The 19,528-nt window shown below is 41.0% G+C and overlaps 1 protein-coding gene across 10 annotated transcripts in view; it reads left to right on the plus strand.

Moving 5' to 3' along the window:
• Positions 1-19,528, plus strand: part of THRAP3 (thyroid hormone receptor associated protein 3) — a 127,965-nt gene that overhangs the window by 50,637 nt on the left and 57,800 nt on the right. The window contains exon 1 of one of the 10 annotated variants that reach the window (XM_077295837.1): positions 9,946-10,070. The exons of 7 other annotated variants lie outside the window; for them this stretch is intronic. The gene's annotated coding sequence lies outside the window, so the exon portion shown is untranslated. Of the gene's footprint in view, positions 1-9,945; positions 10,071-18,822; positions 18,913-19,528 lie in introns of those variants that run through there. 2 more of the 10 variants (XM_077295842.1, XM_077295839.1) reach the window with 2 other exon arrangements.

The following is a 19,528-nucleotide window of genomic DNA, read 5'->3' on the forward strand; positions in this document are numbered from 1 at the left end:
ATTTCGGCTCTTAGCACATTCCTGGATTACCCATTGGCCTCTCACCCTTGGGTAATCAGATTTGTAAAAGCAATCCAGAGATTACGTCCCACGTTTAGACAAATATCTCCCACTTGGGATTTAAATTTAGTGCTCAGAGCCCTATGTAAAGATCCCTTTACCATTAAAGGTGACATGCCCATTGCAATACGAACTTGGAAAACAGCTTTTTTGGTAGCAATTACAACGGCCAAAAGAGTAGGGGAGATACAAGCCCTGTCAATTAGGGATCCGTACCTCCAGGTTCGTGAGGATCATATAATCTTAAAACTAGATCCATCATTTATTCCCAAAGTGGCTTCAGTACAAAACAGAAATCAGGAAATAATCCTACCCTCCTTTTGCAATAAACCCTCTAATACAAAAGAACAATCCTTACATTCTCTTGATGTTAGACAGGCAGTACTAGACTATTTGGAGGCCACTAGTACTTGGAGAAAAGATCCCAATCTATTTATCTTGTTTGGAGGTAAAAATAGGGGTAAAAAAGCATCCAAAACCTCTATAGCTAGATGGATCACTACAGTTATCTCAAAAGCCTATACGTCAGAAGGGGTAGATTGTCCTATGGGAATAAAAGCTCATTCCACTCGGGCCATTTCAGCATCATGGGCTGAACGGGCAGGGGCATCTTTAGAACAAATCTGTAAAGCCGCAACATGGGCCAGTGCGAACACATTCTGTAAACACTACAAACTAGACGTGTTAGCAACACAGCAAATGTCATTTGGGAGAAAGGTTCTCCAGGCAGTTATCCCACCCTAAAGGAGTTTTCTTTGGTATTCTCCAGAGTGCTGTCAGGGGGACGTCCTGGAAAATGGGTATTATACCTACCGATAATTCGGTTTCCAGGAGTCCATCCTGACAGCACCGTTACTTCCCCCCCTATGTATACTATGTCATATGCTGTAAATATGATTTGGTTAAATAAAAATTCAAATGGTATCTATCCATGGTGTGGTACTTGTCAAAACACTAAAGGAAAGGGGGCGGAGTGGGACCTTTTAACCTCTCGTGTTGTTTCCTGTCCCTGCAAGGAGGAGGAGGACGTCCTCCAGAGTGCTGTCAGGATGGACTCCTGGAAACCGAATTATCGGTAGGTATAATACCCATTTTTTGTGGGATAAGTTGTAACCCCAATAACCCCAAAACTTGCAATTCTGCCATTGTTTGCGGTTCTCGTTGTTCAATATAAAATTATTCTCCAGATCAATATAATGCCAAACATGAGAGAATCTTTCACCAGTTTGAGCATCGTACATATTTCTAGGTTCTAAAGACATAAGATGTTTTTCTATTGAATAACCTTTTAACGGATCAATAAGGGTTTTTTTTTTCTTGTTTCCTGGAAATTTGGACCATGAGTGCTAGACAACAAAATTACGTCTTTTTTTTCATGCATTCTATTTTCCTTCCAACTGGGATTCTGTCGGCACATTTTGAGAGTTCAAAGTGTTTTTTTCATCAGCTGAGCTAAACAATTCTTTAGGCCTGTTTCACACGTCAGTGGCTCCGGTACGTGTGGTGACAGTTTTCTCACGTACCGGAGACACTGACTCACGTAGACACATTAAAATAAATGTGTCTCTGCACATGTCAGCGTGTTTTCACGGACCGTGTGTCCGTTTGAAAAACACGGAGACATGTCAGTGTTCGTGGGAGCGCACGGATCACACGGACCCATTAAAGTCAATGGGTCCGTGTAAACACGTACCGCACATGGATGCTGTCCATGTGCCGCCCGTGTGCTGACTGAGTACCACACGGACCGTGCAGGAGACAGCGCTACAGTAAGCGCTGTCCCCCCCCCCCAGCGTGTGGTGCTGAAGCCGCCATTCATTCCTTCTCTCCAGCAGCGTTCGCTGGAGAGAAGGAATGAAAAATCAATGTTTTTTTTATTAATTTTGTGTTTAGAATAAAGATCCTTGTCACCTGCCACCTCCCACCCCCTGAGCGCCCACCCGCTGGCATTAAAATACTCACCCAACTCCCTCGATGCTTCCTCTCAGCGCCGCAGCTTGTCCTGTATGAGCGGTCACCCATAGGGGTGGAGCCGCATATTCATCACTGTAATGAGCGGTACCACGTGACCGCTCATACAAGACAAGCTGCGGCGCTGAGAGGAAGCATCGAGGGAGCTGGGTGAGTATTTTAATGCCAGCGGGCGGGCACACAGGGGGTGGGAGGCGGCAGGTGACAAGGATCTTTATTTTAAACACAAAATTAACAAAACAAATTGATTTTTCATTCCTTCTCCAGCGAGCACCACACGCTGGGGGGACAGCGCTTACCATAGCGCTGTCTCCTGCACGCTCTCTGCAGCTGCGGGTCCGCAGCAGCTTTCCATGCGTTTACAGTACAATGTAAACCTATGGAAACCTCAATCCGCTGTGCCCATGCTGCGGAAAAAAACGCGCGGAAGCCCTGCGGGTTACATTCCGCAACGTGTCAATTCTTGGTGCGGATTCCGCTGCGGTTTACACCTGCTCCTCAATAGGAATCCCCAGGTGTAAAACCGCAGGTGGAATCCGCACAAAATCCGCAGGTAAAACGCAGAGCCTTTTACCTGCGGATTTCTAAAATCCGCTGCGGAAAAATCCACAGAGCTCCATTATACGTGTGCACATACCCTTAGGCCTTGAGGACAAACTGTGGTCAGAAACTCATGCCTTTAACAATCAAAACTGAAAATGAAACTAGAGAAGGGGTATTTCAAGCCACATAGTCGTGATATTCAAAAGCGCGCCCCCTGAGGAAGCGTGACAAAACGCGCATCAGGGAAGGTGGACACTGTAACCTGCCTTGCCTATCTTCACTGCATTAGCACTTTAGAGGGGCATTCCCATCTCCAAGATCTATCCCAATATGTACTAAGTGTAGTAGTAATAATAGCAAATACTTCCAATTAGAAATTTTGTATAGTTTTGCTGAGTGTCTCTTTCCTTAATTGCAGGACCTTAGGTATCCATGGTTATGACCACTGATATAGTGAGTTAGTTAGTTGCTAGTGGTCATAATCATGGATACCTAAGGTCCTGCAATGCCTGCACGTGAGGAAAGAGACAGAATCAGAAAAACTATACTACTTTTCTAATTGGACGTATTTGCTTATATTATTATTCCACCTTCTACATATTGGGATTGGATCTTGGAAATGGGAATGTCCCTTTAATGTAAGACTTAAATTTTCTTTAATTTGTTACCAGGTATTGCTGCACTCTTGATGTATTAACCCCTTAAACCCCGAGGGTGGTTTGCACGTTAATGACCGGACCAATTTTTACAATTCTGACCACTGTCCCTTTATGAGGGATGAGTCCACTAGGGACGAGGGACTACTGTCCCTTTATCTCACGAGAAAACAATGTCAGAATCGCCAAGATCCGTTGAAGCGTTCCAGAGTTATAAAACTCAGGAACGCTTCAACGGTTCTTGGCGATTCTGACATTGTTTTCTCGTGAGATATTGTACTTCATGTTAGTGGTAAAATTTATTCGATATAACTTGCTTTTATTTGTGAATACCCGGAAATTTGGTGAAAATTTTGCAATTTTCCAACTTTGAATTTTTATGCCCTTAAATCACAGAGATATGTCACGCAAAATACTTAATAAGTAACATTTCCCACATGTCTACTTTACATCAGCACAATTTTAGAACCAAAATTTTTTTTGTTAGGGAGTTCTAAGGGTTAAAAGTTGACCAGAAATTTCTCATTTTTACAACACCATTTTTTTTTAGGGACTACATCTCATTTGAAGTCATTTTGAGGGGTCTATATGATAGAAAATACCCAAGTGTGACACCATTCTAAAAACTGCACCCCTCAAGGTGCTCAAAACCACATTCAAGAAGTTTATTAACCCTTCAGGTTTTTCACAGGAATTTTTGGAATGTTTAAATAAAAATGAACATTTAACTTTTTTTCACACAAAATTTAATTCGGCTCCAAAGTTTTATTTTACCATGGGTAACAGGAGAAAATGGACCCCAAAAGTTGTTGTACAATTTGTCCTGAGTACGCTGATACCCCATATGTGGGGGTAAACCACTGTTTGGGCGCATGGCAGAGCTCGGAAGCTAAGGAGCGCCATTTTACTTTTCAATGCAAAATTGACTGGAATTGAGATGGGACATCATGTTGCGTTTGGAGAGCCCCTGATGTGCCTAAACATTGAAACCCCCCACAAGTGACACAATTTTGGAAAGTAGACCCCCTAAGGAACTTATCTAGATGTGTGGTGAGCACTTTGACCCAACAAGTGCTTCACAGAAGTTTATAATGCAGAGCCGTAAAAATAAAAAATCATATTTTTTCACAAAAATGATCTTTTCGCCCCAAATTTTTTATTCTCCCAAGGGTAAGAGAAGAAATTGGACCCCAAAAGTTGTTGTGCAATTTGTCCTGAATACGCTGATACCCCATATGTGGGGGTAAACGACTGTTTGGGCGCATGGCAGAGCTCGGAAGGGAAGGAGCGCCGTTTGACTTTTCAATGCAAAATTGACTGGAATTGAGATCGGACACCATGTCGCGTTTGGAGAGCCCCTGACGTGACTAAACATTAAAACCCCCCACAAGTGACACCATTTTGGAAAGTAGACCCCCTAAGGAACTTATCTAGATGTGTTTTGAGAGCTTTGAACCCCCAAGTGTTTCAATACAGTTTATAACGCAGAGCCGTGAAAATAATTTTTTTTTTTTTTTTCACAAAAATGATTTTTTAGCCCCCAGTTTTGTATTTTCCCAAGGGTAACAGGAGAAATTGGACCCTAAAAGTTGTTGTCCAATTTGTCCTGAGTACGCTGATACCCCATAATGTGAGGGGGAACCACTGTTTGGGCGCGTGGCAGAGCTCGGAAGGGAAGGAGCACTGTTTTACTTTTTCAACGCAGAATTGGCTGGAATTGAGATTGGACGCCATGTCGCGTTTGGAGAGCCCCATGTGCCTGAACAGTGGAAACTCCCCAATTCTACCTGAAACCCTAATCCAAACACACCCCTAACTCTAATCCCAACGGTAACCCTAACCACACCCCTAACCCTGACACACCCCTAACTCTAATCCCAACCGTAAATGTAATCCAAACCCTAACTTTAGCCCCAATCCTAACCCTAATTTTAGCCCCTAACCCTAACCCTAATGGGAAAATGGAAATAAATACATTTTTTTAATTTTATTATTTTTCTCTAACTAAGGGGGTGATGAAGGGGGGTTTGATTTACTTTTATAGCGTTTTTTATATCAGATTTTTATGATTGGCAGCTGTCACACACTAAAAGACGCTTTTTATAGCAAAAAATATTTTGCATCTCCACATTTTGAGACCTATAATTTTTCCATATTTTGGTCCAGAGTCATGTGAGGTCTTGTTTTTTGCGGGACGAGTTGACGTTTTTATTGGTAACATTTTCGGACACGTGACAGTTTTTGATCACTTTTTATTCCGATTTTTGTGAGGCAGAATGACCAAAAACTAGCTATTCGTGAATTTCTTTTGGTGGAGGCGTTTATACCGTTCCACGTTTGGTAAAATTGATAAAGCAGTTTTATTCTTCGGGTCAGTACGATTACAACGATATCTCATTTATATCATTTTATGTTTTGGCGCTTTTATACGATAAAAGCTATTTTATAGAAAAAATAATTATTTTGGCATCGCTTTATTCTAAGGACTATAACTTTTTTTATTTTTTTGCTTATGATGCTGTATGGCGGCTCTTTTTTTGCAGGACAAGATGACGTTTTCAGCGGTACCATGGTTATTTATATCCGTCTTTTTGATCGCGTGTTATTCCACTTTTTGTTTGGCGATATGATAATAAAGCGTTGTTTTTTGGCTCTTTTTTTTTTTCTTTCGGTGTTCACTGAAGGGGTTAACTAGTGGGACAGTTTTATAGGTTGGGTCGTTACGGACGCGGCGATCCTAAATGTGTGCTTTTATTGTTTTTTTTGTTTGGTTTTTTTTTTAGATAAAGAAATGTATTTATGGGAATAATATATATATATTTTTTCTTTATTTAGGGTTTTTTTTTTTTTTTACACATGTGGAAATTTTTTTTTTTTTTACTTTGTCCCAGGGGGGGACATCACAGATCGCTGATCTGACAGTTTGCACAGCGCCTGCTGTGGACCCGGAAGTACTCCCTGCAGGACCCGGATGCAGTCCCGCGGCCATTTTGGATCCGGGGACTGCAGGGAGGAGACGCTTGGTACAAGGTGAGTACATCGCCTTGTACCGATCGTCTCGGGGAAGCACGCAGGGAGCCCCCTCCCTGCGCGATGCTTCCCTGTACCGCCGGTACACTGTGATCATGTTTGATCGCAGTGTGCCGGGGGTTAATGTGCCGGGGGCGGTCCGTGACCACTCCTGGCACATAGTGCCGGATGTCAGCTGCGATCGGCCGTGCTCCCCCCGTGAGTGCGGCCGATCGCTATGACATACTATCCCGTCGGTGGGAATTAAGGCCCACCCCACCTCGACGGGATAGTACGTCATATGGGATTAAGGGGTTAGGAAGCACTTCTTGTAGTCGGCTATAATGGTGCTTATATACAGCACTGATGTTTAGGTGAGCTTATTTATTTACTAGTCTCCCCATTACATGAGGTACCCCTTTTTTATTGTAGTATTTATAGGTTTATTATGTGTCTCCAATAAAGCATTTAGTTAATACTAGCTGGGCATAGTAAATATCTGTGGTTAGTTATAGCACCTCACTTCTCTTATTTTCCCATCACGCCTCTCATTTTCCCCATCACATCTTTCATTTTCCCCATCACATCTTTCATTTTCCCCCTCACATCTCTCATTTTCTCCCTCACACCTCTCACTTTTCCCCTCACTCCTCTCATTCCCCCCTAACACTTGTCATTTCGACCTCACATATGTCATTTTCCAATCACTCGACTATTTTCCCTCACTCCTCTCATTTTGCACTCACACCTTTTCATTTTCACCTCACACCTCTCATTTTCACCTCAGTATATACATGTTTGTCATCTCCCTTATATATAGTATACACCTGTATGTCATCTCCTGTATATAGTATATACCTGTATGTCATCTCCACTGTATATAGTATATACCTGCTGTGTGTCATCTCCCCTGTATATAGTATATACCTGTATGTCATCTCTTATATATAGTATATACCTGTATGTAATCTACTCCTGTATATAGTATATACCTGTCATCTCACCTATATATAGTATATACCTGTATGTCATCTCCTCCTATACACAGCATATACCTGTATGTAATCTACTCCTGTATATAGTATATACCTGTGTGTCATCTCACCTATATATAGTATATATCTGTCATCTCCTCCTGTATATAGTATATACCTGTATGTCATCTCCTCCTGTATGTAGTATGTACCTGTATGTCATCTCCTCTATATAGTATATACCTGTGTCATCTCTCCTGTATATAGTATATACCTGTGTGTCATCTCCTGTATATAGTATATATCTGTATGTCATGTCCTCCTGTATTAGACCTCGTTCACACGTTATTTGGTCAGTATTTTTACCTCCGTATTTGTAAGCTAAATTGGCAGCCTGATAAATCCCCAGCCAACAGTAAGCCCACCCCCTGGCAGTATATATTAGCTCACACATACTCATAATAGACTGGTCATGTGACTGACAGCTGCCGGATTCCTATATGGTACATTTGTTGCTCTTGTAGTTTGTCTGCTTATTAATCAGATTTTTATTTTTTAAGGATAATACCAGACTTGTGTGTGTTTTAGGGCGAGTTTCGTGTGTCAAGTTGTGTGTTGAGTTGCGTGTGGCGACATGCGTGTAGCAACTTTTTGTGTGTCGAGTTGCATGAGACAGGTTAGTGTAGCAAGTTGTGTGCAGCAAGTTTTGCGCATGGCGAGTGTTGCGCATGGCGAGTTTTATGTGTGGTGCCTTTTGAGTATGTGCAAGTTTTGTGTGAGGCAACTTTTGCATGTGTTGCAACTTTTGTGCATGTGGCAATTTTTCCGCGTGTGCAAGTTTTGCGTGTGGCGAGTTTTCCATGAGGTGAGTTTTGCACGTGTGGCGAGTTTTGCATGTGGAGAGTTTTGCGCGTGGCGAGTTTTGAGCGGCGACTTTTGTGTTTCGACTTTGATGTGGCGAGGTTGGTGTATGTGTGGTGAAATGTGTGCTGAGGGTGGTATATGTGTTCGAGCACGTGGTAGTGTGTGGCGCATTTTGTGTGTGTGTTCATATCCCCGTGGTGGTGTGGTGATTATCCCATGTCGGGGCCCCACCTTAGCAACTGTACAGTATATACTCTTTGGCGCCATCGCTCTCATTCTTTAAGTCCCCCTTGTTCACATCTGGCAGCTGTTAATTTGCCTCCAACACTTTTCCTTTCCTTTTTTCCCCATTATGTAGATAGGGGCAAAATTGTTTGGTGAATTGGAAAGCGCGGGGTTAAAATTTCACCTCACAACATAGCTTTGACGCTCTCGGGGTCCAGACGTGACTGTGCAAAATTTTGTGCCTGTAGCTGCGACGCCTCCCAACACTTTTCCTTTCACTTTTTCCCCATTATGTAGATAGGGGCAAAATTGTTTGGTGAATTGGAAAGCGCAGGGTTAAAATTTCACCTCACAGCATAGCCTATGACGCTCTCGGGGTCCAGACGTGTGACTGTGCAAAATTTTGTGGCTGTAGCTGCGACGGTTCAGATGCCAATCCCGGACATACACACATATGGTACATACACACATACACACATTCAGCTTTATATATTAGATTTTAAGTGGTCACTTTTGTTTCTTTGGCTTCTGTACTTGCCAATATAGGTAATTCGATATTTTCTAGCTTACCGTTTATAGTGACACCATATATATGGGACAATGAAAAATCTATTGATATAGGTATTATTAATTTAGACCTAGAGGACAATCTGTACTGTGCCCTTCACAATCAAAACTGAAGTGAAACTAGAGATTGGGGTATTTCCAGCCATATAGTCATAATATTCCAAATAAGTTCAATATTTCACATAATGTTGTATTTGCATGGGTTTTCTTTTAATTTGCCTTAGGCTATGTGCACACATTCAGGATTTTTCGCCGTTTTTTCGCTATAAAAACGCTTAAACGCATTTTTTCGGATTTCCCACTATATTATTGCATTGGGAACCTCCGGAAAAAAAAACACAAAAAAAACCGTGTTAAAAACGCATGCGGATTTCTTGCAGAAAATGTCCGGTTTTGTTCAGGAAATTTCTGCAGAAATCCTGACGTGTGCACAGAGCCTTAAGCTAAAATTGAATAAAGAGTTTGTCTTACTTAAACATTCTTTGAACCATATTTGTAAGCATTTTTCAACATTTTTTCTTCATGAACAATGCAAAAAGCCTGCAGCCTGCTCGCAGAATCTGGTGATTTATTACATCGAGTACAGTCACATCTCCAAGCAATGGGGCATGGGTAGAGTTTCAGGTTTACCCTGTGAAGGTTGAATCAAGCCATAAAATTGTTGGAATTGCTGCTTCCCCCGCAGATTCTAATGTCATGCTTTTAGACATGAACTACATGGAACTTTTCCTTGCTGGATAGGTTATTTCCATCTGCTGGTAAATCATTGTGAATGTTTCTACATCTCCCCTTATGTTGTAATTTTTCACATGGCTGGCATTTTTCTGGGGCTGGCAATCGGGATATAATAGCACACTATGTACCATCCTTATTAACACACAATGGTTATGCCAGTACTGCCTGACAGTTTCTCATATCCCTTGTGAGACAAAGTATCTATTCTTTATCACTCCCAGGCACTTGCACCATATTCCTTATTGATCTTAAACATCATTGCTTTTCCTAAACAATTGGCAATCTCCTTTTGTGTAGCACCCCCCCATGGAGGATAATCTCCAGGCTGTGCTGCTGCTTTAATAAGTGGCTGGGTGGAGTTTAAACTGCAGATTTGCAAAATTGTTTTGTAGCCCAAACCAGGAAGGAAATTTAACCTTTCCTGTTCTGCTGGCGAGGATCTCGCATCATTTCTCCTATGTTCACTGTAAGTTCTGGGACTTTTTTGCTGCTATAATCATTTGTTTCTTATTGTAAACTTGTACTTTTTATGTGTTTTTAAAAATACTTGTTCATTGTTTTTTTCCCAGATTTCAGAAAACATTCCTTTTTTTTGGGCTGTATTCTCACACTACCTGATTGTATAGTGACTGTACAATTCATTTACTATTTCTGCCGGTTTTTACTCTAGTTCCCCAACCCTGTGCAGACTAATGTATTATGTGGCCAAACTTTATCCTGCAATAACTCACATTGCTTGATTAGCAAACAGACACATGATTGCCTGCATCCTTATTGCTGAAGCGTGGCCTTCTGTGTGTATGTGGACTGCACTGCTCCTAATAAAAATAATATATATATATTATTATTATTTATTAATATAGCGCCATTTATTCCATGGCACTTTACATATGAGGAGGGGTATACTACTCACCCCTTAAGAATATACAGCAGTCTTAATGTAACAATATCCTAACATTCCACATATATTTCCTAATTTTTTTCACTCAACGTGTCATACTATCTATGCGCATCTTTTTCTGTTTGATATTTGTAATCTTTTCTGACTCTATGCAAAGTTATCTTTTATTAAGCTGCTATTCTACTGTGATGACCTCCTTTTGTGAATTATTATTGTGATTATTGTGAATTATTAATTGTGGTACATTCTTAAAGAAGGAGATTGGGCCTTTTTTTTTTTTTTTTTTATACCTGCACCCAAATGTGTATAACCTCTTCGTCTTTTTCAGTTGTTTTCCTTTAACATTGTCCCAGGTTAATTACTGTTGTTTAACAGAGCGTATTAAAGGTCAATTGAAAACTTTTGTGCTTTGTTTTAGTCTGGGTTAATAGAACACTGTCCTGCTGATTGATGCTGTTAACCCTTTAAGCATCTATCACAGTGCAGAAGCAATGTCAGTTGTAGCTGAATGCTTGGTTTTGCGTTTTAGTTGTATTGTCACTTACCTAACGTGGCTCTTATCATCAGAGTTTTTTGGCTATGATCCAGATATCATCTGTCCCTCAGGCTGTTTGTTCCACCCTATGTCCCCAGGTGGGTGCCAATAACTCTAGGGTAAACAGGTGATAAACAAGTTTCAGTCTTTCACCTGCTGTTTTTAAGCTTGCCATGAACTCAAGGGAGCAGTGGCCTCACAAATAGATATATACCCCAGTGGCTGAGTGAGTGCATTTGAAGTATTCACTGTTTCACTTAAGGACTATTGATAAATCCCTTCTAGATATCAATCTGTGACTCCTAAATGTGGCATACAAAATACCAGTAATACTCTTCAGTGTTGTAGAAAGCATGGAAATCTTGGACTTGGACATACAACAGAAGTGTAACAAAATGTAGAATAATCTCAGAAAATGAAGACTATGGGGAGAGTGAAGCTCTTAGGATATTCCTATGAAGAATTTTGCTTTTGCATTTCCATGTGTAATGTCACCAGGGCTTTTCAGAATAGACCTGCATGTGTGTGTACATGAAGACTGCCACTTCTCTGGTATGACTTGTATTCTGCATTTTTAGATGGTGGTCATCACTCCCCAGTTTTTCCTTGTGCTTTTCTGCTTGGTTTCACTCCATTTTTCTTATCGTCACTTGTACTATTTATTGATTTATGGAAGGAGAAAAAATAGTGTAGTTATTATTTAAGCAATGTTTCTGCCATCACTCTAATACCAATAACTTTTTTTTCTTCTTCTCCTTAGTCTTTTCCAGCTTGTTTTTGTTTTCTTCTACTATTTCTCAAAGCATATTTCTAGGATATCTAATTTTTTTTTCTGACCAGTGAGCGGTCCAGACACTGGCTTCATGGCACTCCTGGACACCCCTGAGTGCTAACAAACCATTACTTTTGAGATATACAGTAACAAAGTGCTCCAGTGTTTCCTTAAAGTTTAAACTGACATGCAGGAGAGCGCACCAGTCTTTGTTAAAAGGATTATCCACTTTGGATGATCCCTTTTAGCTTGGCGAGTCAACAGACTTTAAAGGTACCGTTACACTAAACGACTTACCAACGATCACGACCAGCGATACGACCTGGCCGTGATCGTTGGTAAGTCGTTGTGTGGTCGCTGGGGAACTGTCACACAGACAGCTCTCTCCAGCGACCAACGATCAGGGGATCGACTTCGGCATTGTTGAAACTATCTTCAACGATGCCGAAGTCCCCCTGCAGCACCCGGGTAACCAGGGTAAACATCGGGTTACGAAGTGCAGGGCCGCGCTTAGTAACCCGATATTTACCCTGGTTACCATTGTAAAAGTAAAAAAAAAAGAAACACTACATACTCACATTCTGATGTCTGTCACGTCCCCCGGCGTCCACAGGGTTAAAACTGCCTTCGGCAGGAGTGCTGCTAATATGCACGCGCTGCTGCCGAGAGCTTCCCTGCACTGAATGTGTCAGCGCCGGCCGTAAAGCAGAGCACAGCGGTGACGTCACCGCTGTGCTCTGCTTTACTGCCGGCGCTGACACAGTCAACCCTGTGGACGCCGGCGGGGGACGTGACAGACATCAGGATGTGAGTATGTAGTGTTTTTTTTTTTTTTTTTTTAACTTTTACAATGGTAACCAGGGTAAATATCGGGTTGCTAAGCGCGGCCCTGCACTTAGTAACCCGATAATTACCCTGGTTACAAGTGAACACATCGCTGGATCGGCGTCACACACGCCGATCCAGCGATAACAGCGGGTGATCAACGACCAAAAAAAGGTCCTGATCATTCCCATCTCCCAGCAGGGGCCTGATCGTTGGTCGCTGTCACACATAACGAGATCGTTAGCGGGATCGTTGCTTACGTCACCAAAAGCGTGACGTTGCAACGATATCGTTAACAATATCGTTATGTGTGACTCAGCCTTAAGGCTAAGCTGATACAAGTGTGTAAAACATTTTTTTTTCTTTATCTGTAATGTCATCTGTAGAGCATATGTTTTTATAAATAAGCAGTTATTAAAATGGGCAAAACCAAATGTTTTCCTATGAAATGTGATGCTCTACATTTGATCTGAATGGAATCTGAATATGCGAGCCTCATCCGAAATACAGAATACTAGTGCATTTTTTCTCTTTGATGCAAACATTCAGTATAGAAAAACGGTCATCTGAACATCCCTATTGAATAAGATTGGTCTGAATATGATCAGTTTTTTTTGTTCTTCACAGACAACACTCAGACTGAAAATACAGGCTTGTGACCGCAGCACAGTGCCAGCAGTCTGACACCATTGTGCTTGTCTTAGTAAATGTTATGTTCCTAATATCCATGTTGTTTCACGTCATGGTATATAGTAGGTCACACATCGGGTGCCGGTATACAGAGCCTGCATTATACACCGGAGAGGAGATGACGGTGGTGATACACAGCCAAGACCTCTCGGCGTGTAAAAAGAGAGGCCAGTTTTTCATCATTTTTATTTCCTCTTCTCTTCTGACTATTCAAATTTATTTATATTTTTTTTTTATAAATCTGCCATTCTGTTCCAGTTATATGGACCTCTTGGTGCTAATTTCTCTGGTATTTACCAATGAGGTGTTGCTCGGAGAATCCTGTGAGAAACCCCCTCTTAGTAAAGACCATCCAAATAAATGCTACGGTAATTAAAACGGAACATATCTCTGAAACCTGACTCATTTAAAAAACAAACAAAAAACAAAACTGAATGTTCTGGGGAGTAAAATATATAAAATAAGAGCAAAAACTGTTCACTTTTAGTCTGCTGGCAAGTTCTCTGTAAATGGCATGATTGTCAAGTGCATGCAATGGCTCCCATCCGCAACCGTGGAGTGCCAATGGGTTACCATGGCAGCAGGGGGTCTGCAGCCTGTGGCTGTGCTATACAGGAGATCGTCATTTTATCAAGTTAGTGAAATGCAACTGTGTATGAAGCAATCGGATAATAGTACAATCCTAAACAGAATTTAGTAGTGAACAGAACCAGTTTTAGGGTATGTGCACATGTTGCGGATTCCATTGCGGATTTACTGCGGATCTTGTGTGGATATCACCTGCGTTTTTACACCTGTGGATGCCTATTAAGGAATAGGTGTAAAACGCTGAAGAATCCACACAAAGAATTGATATGCTGCGGAAAATAAACCACAGCATTTCTGCTTGGAATTTTCCTCAGCATGTGCACAGCGGATTTGGTTTTCCATAGGTTAACATGCTACTGTAAAACGCATGGAAAACTGCTGCGAATCCACAGCCAAATCCACAACGTGTACACGCACATACCCTTAAAATGTAAGCAAAAATGGAATAATCTCTTTAATATACGGTATCGCCTTGTCCTTAAAAGTAAAAAAATAATTGACCCATTCAGTAAATGAACTTGCTGAGTTTTTTGGTAATTGCGAAAAGAAAAAAAAAATGTGTCTGAAAACACAATTCAAAATTATAATTTTATTTTTTTTAAAACTACATACATGTTTGGCATCAGTTGTCCTACTGACCTGGATGGGTCATTTTTACCACACAACCAATGAACATGATAAAAACAAAACCTTAACAAAATCAATAGCACCTTTTTTTTATTCCTATTTAACCACACTTGGATTTTTTTCCCCCATTTTCTAGTACATTGTACGGTAAGATAAAATGGTGTCCATCAAAAGTACAACTTTTGTCCCAGAAAAAAACCATCAGCCACATGGCTGTCAATGGACAAATGTTTACATGGCTGTCAATAGACAAATGTTATGGCTCAGGAAAGAAAGTGTGTGTGTGTGTGTGGAAAGCGGTTCTACAATGAAAAAAAATAGCTTGAGCATGAAAAGCTTAAATATATAGGACAGTCCTGTATGTACATGGGCTCAAGAGTTGCTCTCTGAAACTGCTCTGTAATAATAATAAAAAAAATATCCTATATATGCAAAAAGGTATCCAAAAGTGATATACCGTATATAAACTTTGTTACATATATATAGCAAATATGAAGATTAAGGGTAGGTTAATAAGAACAATGTCTGCACATCCAAGAAAACCGATCTGATCAGACTTAGATCAAAGTGGCAAGAGTTTTTCTTAGATGTGGAGAGAATTTTTTTTTCTCCCTTCTGTCAGTCCATGAAAATCTGACCGGACTTTGTCATCCTTGTGCGGTTTGATTTTTCTTCACAGACCCTTGGGCTCTGTGCACACGTTGCACTTTTGTTGATTTTTTTTTGTGTGTGTGTGTGTGCAGAATTGTCATAAAAACCTTTAGGGTATGTGCACACGTTGCGGATTTGGCTGCAGATGCGCAGCGGATTTTACAGTGCGGATTCGCAGCAGTTTTCCATGCGGTTTACAGTACTTTGTAAACGTATGGAAAACCAAATCCGCAGTGCACATGCTGCGGAAAATACCGCGCGTAAACGCTGCGGTGTATTTTCTGCAGCATTTTACACCTGTTCCATAATTTGAAACCGTAGGTGTAAAAGGTGCTTCAAGCCTCATGCACACATTGCTTATTTGTGACTTTCAGATTTAAATTATTTCAGTATTTTTGCAGCAAATTTTACTCCTGCTAATGAGAAGGAAAAATCTGCACCAAATATGCATGTAAAAAAAATGCGTGCTTAGGCTTCTGCACTTTTTCCTGGCAAGAGATGCAGACATTTCTGCTCCAATTACTTAACGTGTGCATATACACTTACTTTGCAGATTTTGATCTGACACTTGGATCAAAATTTAACATGTCTCCATTTTTTTTTTTAATTCCTGTGGACTATTCTGTCCAAGGGACAAAATCTGACGTGCACAGTCCCATAGAATATCATAGATACCAGTGTTATCTGTGAAAACCATGGATAGCACTCGCATGAGAAAATCGGTCATGTGCAGGAGCGCTAACTCTTCGTTGGTTTTATTTATTTTTGTTTCATAAATAGTACACATGAAAATAAGCAACTTTGTAGTATATCTCATCAGAGACATCAACTGCTTTCACTAAATTCGTGAATATAATCTGGTTTTTGGTGAAGACATATTTTTCCAGTACTGTTAGGAAATGACTGTTGGTGCTTTTAAAATTAAATTCTTTGGGGAGGGTGGTGGAGGAGATGAGGCTAGAGGCACACATTCTGGTGCAAGTTCTCCACAAACGAACATTGCAGTTCTCCATGGAACTTTACAAGCACCAACTGTCTCTTGTATTTTGGTAATTAGGAAAATTTGTATTTACAGAAGATGCATATTACCTGTGAATTGAGAATTACTGATCATTCGAGGTGAAAGAAGTAGATTTCTCTAAGGTTGCAAAGTTGCTTATTAACCCCTTAATCCCATTTGACGTACTATCCCAGCGATGTGACCTGGGACTTAATTCCCAGGGACGGGATAGTACTTCATGGGCGATCAGCCGCACTCACGGTGGGAGCGCGGCCGATCGCCGCCGGGTGTCAGCTGATTATTACATCTGACATCCGGCACTGTGCCAGGAGCAGTCAAACATAATCGCAGCGTTCCGGCGGCATAGGGAAGCCCCCTCCCTGCGCGCTTCCCTGAGACCCTCGGAACAAGGCGATGTAATCGCATTGCTCCGAGCGTCTCCTCTGTCCTCCTCCCCGCAGGCCCCGGATCCAAGATGGCCGCTGGGCTCCTTCCGGGTCCTGCAGGGAGGTGGCTTGCAAGCGCCTGCTCAGAGCAAACGCTGGCAAGCCTCCTGCAGTTTCTGCCAGATCGCTGATCTGACACAGTGCTGTGCAAAGTGTCAGATCAGCGATCTGACACTATAACATGATGTCCCTCCCTGGGGCAATGTTATAAAGTAAAAAAAAATATATATTTACAGAAGTAAAAAAAAAATTAAAATCCTAAATAAAAAAAATAAAATAAAATATATTGTTCCAATAAATACATTTCTTTATCTAAATAAATAAAAGCAGTAAAAGTACACATATTTAGTATTGCCGCGTCAGTAACGACCAGACCTATAAAACTGTCCCACTAGTTAACCCCTTCAGTGAACACCGTAAAAAGAGGCAAAAAACAACGCTTTATTATCATACCGCCGAACAAAAAGTGGAATAACATGCAATAAAAAAAACGGATATAAATAACCATGGTACCGCTGAAAACGTCATCTTGTCCCGCAAAAAATGAGCTGCCATACAGCATCATCAACGAAAAAATAAAAGTTATAGTCCTCAGAATAAAGCGATGCAAAAATAATTCTTTTTTTTATATAAAATAGTTTTTATTGTATAAAAGCGCCAAAACATAAAAAAGATATAAATGAGGTATCACTGTAATCGTACGGACCCGAAAAATAAAACTGCTTTATCAATTTTATCAAACGTGGAACGGTATAAACGCGCCCACCCGCCCTAAATTCATGAATTGCTGTTTTTTGGCCATTCTGCCTTACAGAAAATCGGAATAAAAAGTGATAAAAAAATGTCACGTGCCCGAAAATGGTACCAATAAAAACGTCAACTTGTCCCGCAAAAAAAAACAAGACCTCACATGACTCTGTGGACCAAAATATGGAAAAATTATAGCTCTCAATGTGGAGACGCAAAAACTATTTTTTTGCAATAAAAAGCATCTTTTAGTGTGTGACAGCTGCCAATCATAAAAATCCCGCTATAAATAGTAAATCAAACCCCCCTTCATCACCCTCTTAGGGAAAAATAATAAAATAAAAAAAAATTATTTATTTCCATTTTCCCGTTAGGGTTGGGGCTACAGTTAGGGTTGGGGCTACAGTTAGGGTTAGGGTTTGGATTACATTTATGGTTGGGATTAGGGCTAGGGGTGTGTCAGGGTTAGGGGTGTGGTTAGGGTTATAGTTGGGATTAGGGATAGGGGTGTGTTGGGGTTAGGGGTGTGGTTGGGAATAGGGTTAGGGGCATGTTCGGGTTAGGGGTGTGGTTAGGGTTTATGGATAGAGTTGGGATTAGGGTTAGGGGTGTGTTTGGGTTACGGTTTCAGTGAGAATTGGGGGTTTCCACTGTTTAGGCACATCAGGGGCTCTCCAAACGAGACATGGCGTCCGATCTCAATTCTAGCCAATTCTGCGTTGAAAAAGTAAAACAGTGCTCCTTTCCTTCCGAGCTCTCCCGTGTGCCCAAACAGGGGTTTGCCCCAACATATGGGGTATCAGCGTACTCAGGACAAATTGGACAACAACTTTTGGGGTCCAATTTCTCTTGTTACCCTTGGGAAAATAAAAATTTGGGAGGCTAAAAAACCATTTTTGTGGGAAAAATGTTTTTTTTTTTTTCATGGCTCTGTGTTATAAACTGTAGTGAAACACTTGGGGGTTCAAAGTTCTCACAACATATCTAAATAAGTTCCTTGGGGGGTCTAGTTTCCAATATGGGGTCACTTGTGGGGGGTTTCAATTTTTAGGCACATGAGGGGCTCTCCGAATGCAACATGGCGTCCCATCTCAATTCCAGTCAATTTTGCATTGAAAAGTCAAACGGCGCTCCTTCCCTTCCGAGCTCTGCCATGCGCCCAAACAGTGGTTTACCCCCACATTTGGGGTAATGGCGTACTCAGGACAAATTGTACAACTTTTGCGGTCCAATTTCTCCTGTTACCCTTGGTAAAATAAAACAAATTGGAGCTGAAGTAAATTTTTTGTGAAAAAAAAAAAAGTTAAATGTTCATTGCAATTCTGCCGTGGGAAAAAATGCAACATGTGCACAAAAATTGCGAATTGCATTCTAATAGGATGCTTAATGTATGCGTTTTTTTCACATTTTTATCGCTTTTTTTATAGCGAAAAACCACGAAAAATCCTGAGTGTGTGCACACAGCCTAAGAGAGGATTGGCATTGTTAGGTCCTGGAAACGAGAAACGCCTTAACGTAGCTTCCAGGTACACATGAATTGGCCAATTTATGCGCTAAGCATTCTCAATTTTTAATTTTTGTAACGCAATTAAATTTTCATATTTGCATGCTATGGCACTACAGAGTGCTGCTTTATTTGTTTGATTATATGGGCATGCAGGTCATAGAAGGTTGGATAAAATGATACCTTGTTACTTGCTTTACCATAAATTAAGAAAAATGTGGATTTCTCGGCAATATGTAAATAGTGTTAAAAACTGGGTGGGATGGAGATCTTCCAGAGCTCATTTTAAGGTTAGAGTTAGATGGGTGTGGATTCTCTCATCTGGCTGATTATGCAAAGGACACTCTGATCAAACAGTGATCAGTGTCTGCATAGTGTGATCCGATTCTCTCAGATGAGCGAATCGGAGCATACTTTGAGGAGATGATGATCAAAAGTACTCCCATCTTCTCCATTGTGTCAGTGCGCTGAAATTGGACATGTGTGCGGCCCCATAGACTAACATCGGTCTGATGATTTGTCGAATTGCACTAGAACCAAAAATAGTCATGTGCTCCTGGCCACAGACTTGGCCATACTTCTGTATGTAAAATGATCACCTTCCTGCATGTGTGATGTCGGTCTCCGTTTATGAAAGC

This window comes from Ranitomeya variabilis, chromosome 3 (genome assembly GCF_051348905.1).
Source record: "Ranitomeya variabilis isolate aRanVar5 chromosome 3, aRanVar5.hap1, whole genome shotgun sequence".
Classification (NCBI taxonomy): domain Eukaryota; kingdom Metazoa; phylum Chordata; class Amphibia; order Anura; family Dendrobatidae; genus Ranitomeya; species Ranitomeya variabilis.